The sequence below is a fragment of the Balaenoptera physalus genome (genome assembly GCF_965194825.1).
Source record: "Balaenoptera physalus genome assembly, chromosome: X".
In the NCBI taxonomy this organism is placed as follows: Eukaryota; Metazoa; Chordata; class Mammalia; order Artiodactyla; family Balaenopteridae; genus Balaenoptera; species Balaenoptera physalus.
The window spans coordinates 102,307,637-102,320,253 of record NC_138903.1 but is presented as its reverse complement, the minus strand read 5'-3'; the positions used below and the strand labels follow the sequence as shown (position 1 = coordinate 102,320,253).

The window sequence follows — 12,617 nt, the reverse complement described above, 5'->3', positions numbered from 1 at the left end:
CATCATACCCCACCCAAAGGTGAAAGGCTTCACTTATGGAAGTCAGTCCATAAAGTCTGGAAGAGGTGACTGCTTCTTCAAATGCACAGACACCTACACAAGGCTACAGGGATGACAAAGGATCAGGAAAACATGTCTCCACCAAAAGAATGCAGTTAACCTCCAGTAACTGGCCCCAAAGAAATGGAGATACAGGAATTGCCCGACAAACAATTCAAAATAATTATTCTAAAGATGCTCAGGGAGGTACAAGAGAACACAAACGAGCAATTTAACAATACAGGCAGGGGCTTCCCTGGTGGCGCAGTGGTTGAGAATCCGCCTGCCAGTGCAGGGAACATGGGTTCGATCCCTGGTCCAGGAAGATCCCACATGCCGCGGACCAACTAAGCCCGTGCGCCACAACTACTGAGCCTGTGCTCTAGAGCCCGTGAGCCACAACTACTGAGCCCACATGCTGCAACTACTGAAGCCCACGTGCCTAGAGCCCGTGCTCTGCAGCAAGAGAAGCCACCGCAATGAGAAGCCCAGGCACTGTAATGAAGAGTAGCCCCCACTTGCCGCAATTAGAGAAAGCCCGCGCGCAGCAACGAAGACCCAACACAGCCAAAATAAATAAATTAAATTAATTAATTAATTTTTTAAAAAATCCAACAATACAGGCATACTTTAGAGATATTGTGGGTTCAGCTCTAGGCCACTGCAATAAACCAAATATTGCAATAAAGTAAGGCACACAAATTTTTTGGTCTCCCAGTGCATATAAATGTTTACACAATACTATAGTCTATTAAATGTGTTACAGCATTATGTCTAAAAAAATGTATCTACCTTAATTTAAAAATACCTTATTGATAAAAAAAAATGCTAACCATCATCTGACAGCTCAAGGTTGCCACAAACCTTCAATTTGTTAAAAATGGCACATCTGCAAAGCACAATAAAGTAAAGCGCAATAAAACAAGGTATGCCTATATCAGGAAAACAACACAAGAATAAAATGAGAAGTTCAACAAAGAGATAGAAAACCTTAAAAAGAAACAGAAATTTAGGAACTGATGAATACAATGACTGATCTAAAGAATTCAATAGAGAGCTTTGACACCAGACTTGAACAAGCAGAAGAGAGAATCAGTGATCTAGAAGACAGGTCAATTGAACTTATTCAATCAGAGAAGCAAAAAGAAAAATGAATGAAAATGAAAGAAATAAACATATGGGACTTATGGGATACCATAAACAGAAATATATGCATCACTGGAATCTGAGAAGAAGAAAGGGAGAAAGGGTAGAGAGTTTTTTTTTTTTTAATATTTATTTATTTGGCTGCATCGGGTCTTAGTTGTGGCACATGGGATCTTCGTTGCAGAATTCGGGATCTTTCATTGCAGCACGTGGCCTCTTTGTTGTGGTGCACAGGCTCTCTAGTTGTAGCATGTGGGCTCTAGAGCATGTGGGCTTAGTTGCCCTGCGGCATGTGGGATCTTAGTTCCCTGACCAGGGATCGAACCCACGTCCCCTGCATTCGAAGGTGGATTCTTAACCACTGGAACACCAGGGAAGTCCCTAGAGAGCTTATTTAAAGAAATAATAGCTGATGCACCCAGTACAGGAGCACCTAAATATATAAAGCAAATATTACCAGACCTAAAAGGAGAAATAGAAAACAATATAATCATAGTATGGGACTTTAATACCCCACTTTAATCAATGGATAAATCATTCAGACAGAAAACCAATAAGGAAATATTGGTCTTAAACCACACATTAGACCAGATGGACTTAAAAGACATATACAGACAATCCATCCAAAAGCAACATAATACACATTCTTCTCATGCACACATGGAACATTCTCCAAGATAGATCATATGTTGGGCCACAAAAAAAAGTCTTAATTAATTTAAGAAAACTGAAATTATATTAAGCATCTTTTATGACCACAATGGTATAAAACTAGAAATCAGTTATGAGAAGAAAACTGGAAAACTCACAAATATATGGAGATTAAACAACATGCTACTGAACAACCAATGGATCAAAGAAGAAACAAAAGAGAAGTCAAAAAATATCTTGAGACAAATGAAAATGGAAATACAACATACCAAAACTTATTGGATGCAGCAAAAGCAGTTTTAAGAGGGAAGTTCTTAGTGATAAACATCTACCTAAAGAGACAAGAAAGGTCTCAAATGAACAACCTAACTTTATACCTCAAGGACCTAGAAAAAGAAGGAAAGTAAGCCCAAAGTTAGTAGAAGGAAACAAAGATCAGAGCAGAACTAAAAGAGACTAAAAAGGTAATAGAAAAGATCAATGAAACCAAGAGCTGGTTTTTAAAAAGATAAACAAAATTTAAAACATTTACCTATACTCACCAAGAAAAACAGAGAGAGGACTCAAATAAATAAAATCAGAAATGAAAGAGATGTTACAACCAATAACAGAGAAATACAAAAGATCATAAAAGACTACAATTATACACCAACAAATTGGACAAGCTAGAAGAAATGGACAAATTCCTATAAACATACAACCTTCTAAGACTGAATCATGAAGAAATAGAAAATCTGAACAGACTATTTACTAGTAAGGAGATTGAGTCAGGTCAGTAATCAAAAACCTCCCAATGAATATAAGTCCAGGACCAAATGGTTTTACTGGTGAATTCTACCTAACATTTAAAGGAAAATGAATACCAATCTTTCTCAAACTCTTCCCAAAAAACAAGAGGAAGGACCACTTCCAAACTTATTCTATGAGACCAGCATCACCCTGATACCAAAACCAGACAAAGATATCACACGAAAAAAATTTACAGGCCAGTATCACTGATGAACATAGATGCAAAAATTCTCAACAAAATATTAGCAAACCAAATCCAACAATACGTTAAAAGGATCATACACCATGATCAAGTGGGAAGAAGACAATGAGGACACTGAGGTGTTTTGTCCTAGTCAGGCAGCTCCTTTCTGCATTTCAGGTTGACACAGGAAATCTCACAAAACCCACCCACCTTCAACTGGTGGTAGGGGTTGGAGTGGGGCAGGAGGTTAATGCTGGGCCCTAACTTTAATCAACCTCCTCCATCTGGGGACTCTATGCACTCTATGAATTACGATTACAGATGGCAGTATAGTGCATTGGGACCAATGATTCCACTTATCAGAGGCATTGTCACAATTTTTATTTCTGACTTATTCAAGCCTGCTTCTCTATGCATGACATCATATTAGAGGTTGTGACCACCTGTAGTTTATTATTTGCCCCACAGTTGCTTTTCCATCCCCTTTCACACCTTCCACTGCTACCCGTTTTATCACGGAAGTCTTTCTTCTTCTGCAAGTCAACCCCTTGTTTATTTACCATGTCTCTCAGTTTGTTCCTACTATTGATGGACAATGTGCATTACCCTCTGTCTATTTCACAAATGCACTGACCACTGTGTGCAGGCCAATGGAAGAATACTTTATCTTCTGGGGTTCCTACCTTTGATCATTTCCTTATGACCTAAGAACTAACTTCAGCAGGCTCTCAAAATGAAGGGAGTTACTGACAAAGACTCTCTCCTTGACCAAACTTAGTCAGGTTCCTCTGAGCCCTCTTTTCAACTATGCCTTGACCTTGGCCCCAGTCCTGTCTTTGGCCTGCCCAGCCCAATTTTAGCAAGAATCCTGCTAAGTCAGTTTAGAGAGAATCCCCCCACACTTGATATCTGATCAAATTCCTCATCCCCCACATTTGATGTATAAGTCCTTGGCCTGCCATTAGCAAGAATCCTGTTAGGTCTGTTTAGCAAGAATGCCCCTACCTTTGATACCGCCTCTTAGTAATTTTCTATCCACTGATCCTCTCACCCTTCTCCTTGGCTATTCCCATGTGTCCTTCTTATAGTCAGAGATGAGCCCACTCTCTCTCTCCCCTATTGCAATACTCTTATTGCAATAATTTTGAATAGTCTTCCTCACCATTTTAACAAGTGTCAGAATACATTTTCTTTAACACTATGCTCTGTTGGTACAGAATCTGCTCTTGAGTATGGGCCTTCTACTGTCTACTTGGGACTTTATTGATCATAAATTTTTTCTCTATATTTTTGGTTTCATATCCAGATGTTTACTTGTGGTCCAGTCCAAATTTATTGATTTCTACTTTAGAAGGCCTCTGTGGCTTTTTGACTCATCTCATCCTTAAGAATTTGACTGAGATTTGTTAGTGTGATGGCCCACAGGCAAATGATGTCCTATCTCATTTAGCATCTAGGCTGGGCCTATCGTCAGCAGTTGAGCTGACACTATATGTTCTAAAGGAAACACAATTTGTCTGCCTACCAAAAACAACTCAATGCATACTTAAAGTAGAATATTCCATTAGAAGTACTTCTTTGCACTTCCTTAAAAGCACTGACTACCTGGTAGCCAAGCAGTCTTGCTACCCGGTAGCAACTAAGGCTTCAGTCTTGGGCCTCCACGATATCTTCTGGAATGCCGCAGAGCAGTTTCTTTTTGCAACATTCCAAACGAAGCGAAAATGCATGGAAGAATGTCTATGCCTCTCATTTGCCCAATCATTCTCCCAGAGAAAAGATTAACACTATTAAGAGTGTTTGCCTATCAAGAAAATCATAGGTACCTAAGCTTTTTGTTTCTTATGGAAATGTATTGTTTCTTATCAAAATGTACTATGTGAACAAAAAAAATCCCCTGATCCCTAAACAATTAAAACTAGTGGGGAGAAATACACAAAACAAGTGGACACATAATATTAGATGAGTTTGAGAAAAACAAAGCAGATTGAGTGGTTAGAGTGACAACTAGGGTGATACTGATTATAGGTGATCAGGGAAGGCTTCTTTGAGATGACATTTGAACAGATACTTGATTAGAAAGAGCAAATTAATTTGCTTCATGTGCGTGTTGGCATCTGTTAATTGTATTTTTTCATTCAAGGTTTTTCTGGTTCTTCATGTGATAAGTGATTTATGATTGTATCCTGGACATGCAGGTGTTATGTTCTGAGTGTCCAGATCATACTTACGTCTTATATTCTAGCAAGCAGTTTAGATTTAGCCCTCCGGTTATAGCCCACTTTTGTGGGCTAAGTTTCAAATGACAGTTTGGTTTTCACAGGCCTTGAAAAGCTATTCTACTCTGCTTCATTTGTTTGCTACCCAGAGGCCAATCTGAAAACCTGGGCAGGATTTCAATTTCTTATACAGGTCATGTGGGGGTTCTACCAGGATGCTATATATATATATATATATATATATATATATATATGTTGAAAAATTCCTTTCTCCAGCTCCTTCCTTGACTCTCCAGCACGATATAAGCTTAAGGTATACAGCATAAAGATTTGGCTTATATACATCATGAAAGGATTACCATAGTAAGTTTAGTGAATATCCATCATCTCATATAAATACAAGATTAAAGAAATAGAAAAAATATTTTTTCGTTGTGATGGGAACTCAGGATTTACTCTCTTAACAACTTCCATATATAACACACAGCAGTGTTAATTATATTTATCATGCTGTACATTACATCTCCAGTACTTGTTTATCTTATGACTGGGAGTTTGTACCTTTTGACTACCTTCATCCAATTCCCCCTCCCTCCACATCCTGACTCTGGTAACCACAAATATGATCTCTTTTTCTATGAGTTTGTTTGTTTTTAAAGTGTAGTTGACCTATAACACTATGTTAGTTTCTGTTATACAACACAGTGATTCGAAATTTCAAAATGATCACCAAGATAAGTCTAGTTACAATGTCACCATACAAAGATATTACATAGTTATTGATTATATTCCCCACACTGTTACATTTCATACCCATGACATTTATTTTGTAACCGGAAGCTTGTACCTCTTAATCTCCCTCACCACTTTCTTTCCTCCCAGACACTTCGTTCTCTCTGGCAACCACCAGTTTGTTCTCTGCATCTATAACTGTTTCTGTTTTTTCATGTTTGTTCATTTATTTTGTTTTTTAGATTCCACATATAAGTGAAATCATACAGTATTTTTCTTTCTCTTTCTGACTTACTGCACTTAGTATGGTAATCTCTAGGTCCATCCATGTAGCTGCAAATGGCATTATTTCATTCTTTATTATGGCTGAGTAATATTCCATTTTATATATATACTACATCTTCTTTATCCATTCATCCACTGATGGGCACTTAGGTTGCTTCCAGATCTTGGTTATTGTAATGGTGCAATGAACATAGGGATGCGTATATCTTTCCAAATTACTGTTTTTGTTCTCTTCAGATAAATATCCAGGAGTGGAATTGCTGAATCATATGGTAGTACTATTTTTAAATTTTTGAAGAATCTTCACACTGTTTTCCATAGTAGCTGCACCAATTTACATTCTCACCAACAGTACACGAGGGTTCCCTTTTCTCAATATCCTCGCCAACACCTGTTATTTGTTGTCTTTTTGATAATAGCCATTCTGACAGGTGTTAAGTGATATCTCACTGTGGTTTTGATTTGCATTTCCCGATGGTTAGTGATATTGAACAGAATTTCAGGTTCCTATTGTCCATCTGTATGTCTTCTTAGGAAAAATGTCTATTCAGCTCCTCTGTCCATCTCTTATTCTGGTTGTTTGGGGTTTTTTGATATTGAGCTGTATGAATTATTTGTATATTTTGGATATTAACCCTTTATCAGATATATTGTTTGAAAATATCTTCTCCAATTCAATAGATGGGTGTTTTGTTTTGTTAGTTTTCTTTGCTGTGCAAAAGCTTTTTAGTTGAGGTAGTCACATTTGTTTATTTTTGCTTTTGTTTCCCTTTCCTGAGGAGACATATCCAGAAAAATATTACTAAGACCGATGTCGAAGAGTTTACTGCCTATGTTTTCTTCCAGAAGTTTTGTGGCTTCAGGTCTTGCATTCAAGCCTTTAATCCATTTTTAATTTATATTTGTGCATGGTGTGAGAGTAATCCAGTTTGATTATTTTGCACATAGCTGCCCAGTTTTCTCAACACCATTTACTGAAGAGGCTGTCTTTTCCTCATTGTATGTTCTTGCCTCCTTTGTCACAGATTAATTTCCCATGTAAGTGTGGATTAATTTCTCAGCTCTCTATTCTGCTCCATTAATCTACGTTTCTGTTTCTGAGCCAGTACCATATTATTTTGATTACTGCAGTTTGTAGTACAGTTTGAAATCAGGGAGTGTGATACCTCCAGCTTTGTTCTTTCTCAAGATTCTTTTGGTTATTTGGAGTTTTTTATGTTTCCATACAAATTTTAGAATTATTTGTTTCAGTTCTGTGAAAAATGCCATTGGTCTTTTAATAGGGATGGCATTGAATCTGTAGATTGCCTTGGGTAGTATGGTCATTTTAACAGTATTAATTCTTCCAATCCATGAAAAAGGTATATCTTTCCATCCTCAATTTCTTTTATCAGTGTCTTATGGGTTTCCAAGTACAGATCTTTTACTTCCTTAGATTTACTCAAAGGTATTTTATTCTTTTTCATGTGATTTTAAACAGGATTGGTTTCTTAATTTCACTTCCTGCTAGTTCATTGTTAGTGTATAGAAATGCAACAAATTTCTGTATATTAATTTTTTATCCTGCAACATTTCTGTATTCATTGATATGTTCTAGTAGTACATGATATGTATAGTATCATGCATCTTGTCCTTTCCAATTTGGGATACTTTTACTTCTTTTTCTTGTCTAATAGCTGTGGCTAGGACTTCCAATACTATGTTGAATAGGAGTGACAAGAGTGGGCATCCTTGCCTTGTTCTTGATCTTAGAGGAAATGCTTTCAGCTTTTCACCACTGAGTATGTTAGCTGTGGGCTTGTCATATGTGGCCTTTATTATGTTTATGTATGTTCCCTCTATACCCACTATGTTGAGAGTTTTTCTCATAAATGGATGTTGAATTTTGTCAAAAGCTTTTTCTGCATCTACTGAGATGATCATATGATTTTTGTTCTTCAATTTGTTAATGTGGTTTATCACATTGATTGATGTGCAGATATTGAACTATCCTTTCATCCCTAGGTGAAATCCCACTTGATTATGGTATGTGACCCTTTTAATGTATTGTTGAATTTAGTTTGCTAATATTTTGTTGAGAATTTTTGCATCTGTGTTCATCAGTAAAATTGGCCTGGAATTTTCTTTTTTTGTGATATCTTTGTCTGGTTTTGGTATCAGGGTGATGTTGGCCTCATAGAATGAGTTCAGAAGCATTCTTTCCTCCGCAATTTTTTGGCATAGTTTGAGGAGGGTAGATGTTAACTCTTTTCTAAATGTTTGGCAGAATTCCCCTTTGAAACTGTCTGGTCCTGGAATTTTGTTTGTTGGGAGTTGTTTTATTTCTGATTCAATTTCACTACTCAAAATTGGTCTGCCCAAATTTTCTATTTCTTCCTGATTCAGTCATGGGATATTGTACATTTCTAGGAACTTGTCCATTTCTTCTAGGTTGTCCATTTTATTGGTGAATAACTGTTCACAGTATGTCTGTGGTATCAGTTGTCTGTGATTTTATTGGTTTGGGCCCTCTCTCTTTTTTCTTGATGAGTCTGGCTAAAGGTTTATCAATTTTTTTTTTGTCTTTTCATAGAACCAGCTCTTACTTTCATTGATCTTTTGTATTATTTTCTTAGTCTTTATTTTATTTATTTCTGCTCTGATCTTTATGATTTCTTTCCTTCTACCAATTTTGGGTTTGCTTGCTCTTCTTTTTCTAGTTCCTTTAAGTGTAAGGTTAGGTTGTTTATTTGAGATTTTTCTTCTTTCCTGAGGTAGGCTTGTATCACTATAAACTTTCTTCTTAGCACAGCTTTTGCTGCATCCCATAGATTTTGGATCATGTCTTTTCAATTTCATTTGTCTCCAGGTATTTTTCACTTTATTCTTCAATTTCTTCAGTGATCCATTAGTTGTTTTAGTAGTGTTGGGTTGACCAAAAAGTTTGTTCAGGTTTAAAATGTTATGGAAAAACCCAAACAAACTTTTTGTCCAACCCAATATATTGTTTAGCCTCCATGTGTTTGTGTTTTTGCAGTTTTTTCCTTTTAGTTGATTTATAGTCTTATAGCATTGTGGTCAGGAGAAATGCTGCATATGATTTCAATTTTCTAAATTTGCCGAGACTTATTTTTTGGCCTAGCATGTGATATATCCTGGGGAATGTTCCATATGCACTTGAAAGGAATGTATATTCTGCTGTTTTTGGATGGAATGTTCTATATATATTTATTAAGTTCATTAACTCTAATATGCCATTTAAGGCCAGTGTGTCCTTATTGATTTTCTGTCTGGATGATCTATCCATTGCTGTAAGTGGGATGATAAAGTTCTCTACTATTAGTAACTTTGTGTTACTGTCAGTTTCTCCCTTTATGTCTGTTAATATTTGCTTTATGTACTTAGGTGCTTCTATGTCGGGTGCTTACATATTTACAATTGTTATATCTTCTACTTAGATTGATCCCTTGAATATTACATAATATTCTTAGTTTTAAAGTGTATTTCAGGGACTTCCCTGGTAGTGCAGTGGTTAAGAATCCACCTGCCAATGCAGGGGACACAGCTTCAATTCCTGCACATGCTGCGGAGCAACTAAGCCCATGCTCCACAACTACTGAGCCTGCACTCTAGAGCCTGTGAGCCACAACTACTGAGCCCACGTGCTGCAACTACTGAAGCCTGCACACCTAGAGCCTGTGCTCCGCAACAAGAGAAGCCACTGCAATGAGAAACCCGCACGCCACAACGAACAGTAGCCTCCGCTTGCCACACCTAGAGAAAGCCCACGTGCAGCAATGAAGACCCAATGCAGCCAAAAATAAATAAGTAAATTTATAGAAAAAAAACTTATAATAAAAAAACAAAGTGTATTTCATCTGATATAATTATTGCTACCCCAGCTTTGTGTTCATTTCCATATGCATGGAATAACTTTTTCCATCCTCTCTCTTTCAGTGTGTCTTTAGATCTGAAGTGAGTCTCTTGTAGGCAGCATATACATGGGCCTTTTTTTTTGGTATCCGTTCAGCCACTCTATGTCTTTTTGTTGGAGCATTTAGTCCAGTTACTTTTAAAGTAATTATTGATAGGTATGTATTTATTGCTACTTGTTCATTGTCTTATGGTTGTTATTGTATTTCTTTTCTGTTCCTTTCTTATTCTGTTGCTCTCTTCCCTTGTGATTCATGACTATCAAATGTGTTGTGTTTGGATTCTGTTCTCTTTTTTGTCTATCCATTATAGATTTTGGTATGTGGTTACCATGTGTGTGTGTGATTATTTTAAGTTGTTGATCTCTTAATTTCAAATGCATTTTAACTACAACCCTGTATTTGTATTCCCCTCCCCCACAATTACTGTTTTTGACATCATATTTTACATATTTTACATGGAAGTTTTCAGCTATTATGGCTTCAAATATGTTCTCTGCACCTTTCCCTCTTCTCCTTCTGAGACCCCCTATAATGTGAATGCTATACACTTGATGTTGTCCCTGAGGTCTCTTAAACTGTCCTAATTTCTTTTCATCCTTTTTTCTTTTTTCTGTTCAGCTTCAGTGATTTCCACTACTCTGTCTTCCATCTCCTTGATCCATTCCTCTGTATCATCTAATCTACTGCTGATTCCTTCTAATGTATTTTAAAATTTCAGTAATTGTATTCTCTGCTTGGTTCTTCTTTATATTTTCTCTTTGTTAAAAACTTCTAACTTCTCATAATTTTCATCCAATCTTCTCCTGAGTTCTTTGAGCATCTTTATGTTCATTATCTTGAGCTCTTTACTGCATAGATTGCTTATCTCTACTTCACTAAGTTCTTCCTCTGGGGTTTTATTTTGTTCCTTCGTTTAGAACATATTCCTCTGTTGCCTCATTTTGCCTAATTTGCTGTTTTTATTTCTATTTATTTGGTAGGTTGGTTATATTTCCCAACCTTGGAGAAGTGGCAATTTGTAGGAGATGTTCTATGCATCCCAGCAGTGCACCCCTCTGGTCACCAGAGCTATATGCTCTAGGGGTGTCCCTTATGTGGGCTCTGTGGGTCCTTCTGTTGTGGCGAGCTGACTACTCTGTGAGATATGGTAGACTTGGCTGGCCCTAAGTATGGTTGGTTGCCAGGCCCTACCTTGTGCAGAGGCTGCCAGCCACTGGTGGACAGGACCAAGTAATGAGACAGCTGGCTGCAGAGCCCCAGGGGTACCAGGGCAAGTGCTGGTCCATTGGTGACCAGAGACAGGTTCCAGGTTGGGTGGCTGTAGGGCCAGGGTTTCCGAATCTAGTGTTGGCCTGCTGGTGGGTAGATCCAGGTCCCAGGGTCTCTGGCTGCAGGGCCCTGGGGTCCTCAACATTGGTGTCAGGCTGCTGGTGGGCAGAGCTGGGGAATCAGGTGGTCCTGAGGCTCATGCATGCCCAACTGATGGGTGAGGCTGATCCCAGGGATAGTGCCAGGCAGCAGTATACTCCTCTCTGGTGGGCAGAGCTGGGTCCTGGGGTCTCTGGCTTCAGGGGTGGATGTGGGCTCAAGGGGTATTAAGGTGACTGGCCTGCTGGTGCGTGAGGCTGTGTCCATACCCAGCTACTTGCTTGGCCTGAGCTGTCCCAGGACTGGTGTCTACAGGAGGGTGGGTGGGGCTGGGTGCCAACACTAATAAGCTAGAGGGAGGATTCCAAAATGATGCTTGCCAGCACCAGTGTCCACGTGGTAGAACAAGCTCCCAAAAATGGCTGCTGCCAGGTTCTATGTCCCCAGGGTGAGCTCCAGTTGCCTCCTGTCTCTCTGGGAGGCTTTTCAAGATCAGCAGGTGGGTCTGACCTAGGCTCCTTTCAAATTACTGCTTCTGGAAACAAAATTAATGCACAGAAATCTCTTGCATTCCTATACACTAATGATGAAAAATCTGAAAGAGAAATTAAGGAAACACTCCCATTTACCATTGCAACAAAAAGAATAAAATACCTAGAAATAAACCTACCTAAGGAGAGAAAAGACCTGTATGCAGAAAACTATAAGACACTGATGAAAGTAATTAAAGATGATACAAACAGATGGAGAGATATACCATGTTCTTGGATTAGAAGAATCAACATTGTGAAAATGACTATACTACCCAAAGCAATCTACAGATTCAATGCAATCCCTATCAAACTACCAATGGCATTTTTCACAGAACTAGAACAAAAAATTTCGTAATTTGTATGGAAACACAAGAGACCCCAAATAGCCAAAGCAATTTTTTCTTTCTTGAGAAAGAAAAACGGAGCTGGAGGAATCAGGCTCCCTGACTTCAGACTATACTACAAAGCTACAGTAATCAAGACAGTATGGTACTTGCACAAAAACAGAAATATAGATAAATGGAACAGGATAGAAAGCCCAGAGATAAACCCACGCACATATAGTCACCTTATCTTTGATAAAGGAGGCAAGAATATACAATGGAGAAAAGACCCACCTCCTAGAGAAATGGAAATAAAAACAAAAATAAACAAATGGGACCTAATGAAACTTAAAAGCTTTTGCACAGCAAAGGAAATCATAAATAAGACCAAAAGACAACCCTCAGAATGGGAGAAAACATTTGCAAACAAAGCA

At 38.0% G+C, this 12,617-nt stretch overlaps 1 protein-coding gene across 4 annotated transcripts in view; it reads right to left on the bottom strand.

The window, feature by feature from the left end:
- The window catches only part of LOC309652082 (uncharacterized protein), a 311,046-nt gene that overhangs the window by 211,831 nt on the left and 86,598 nt on the right, over positions 1-12,617 (bottom strand). The gene's annotated exons all lie outside the window — the stretch shown is intronic.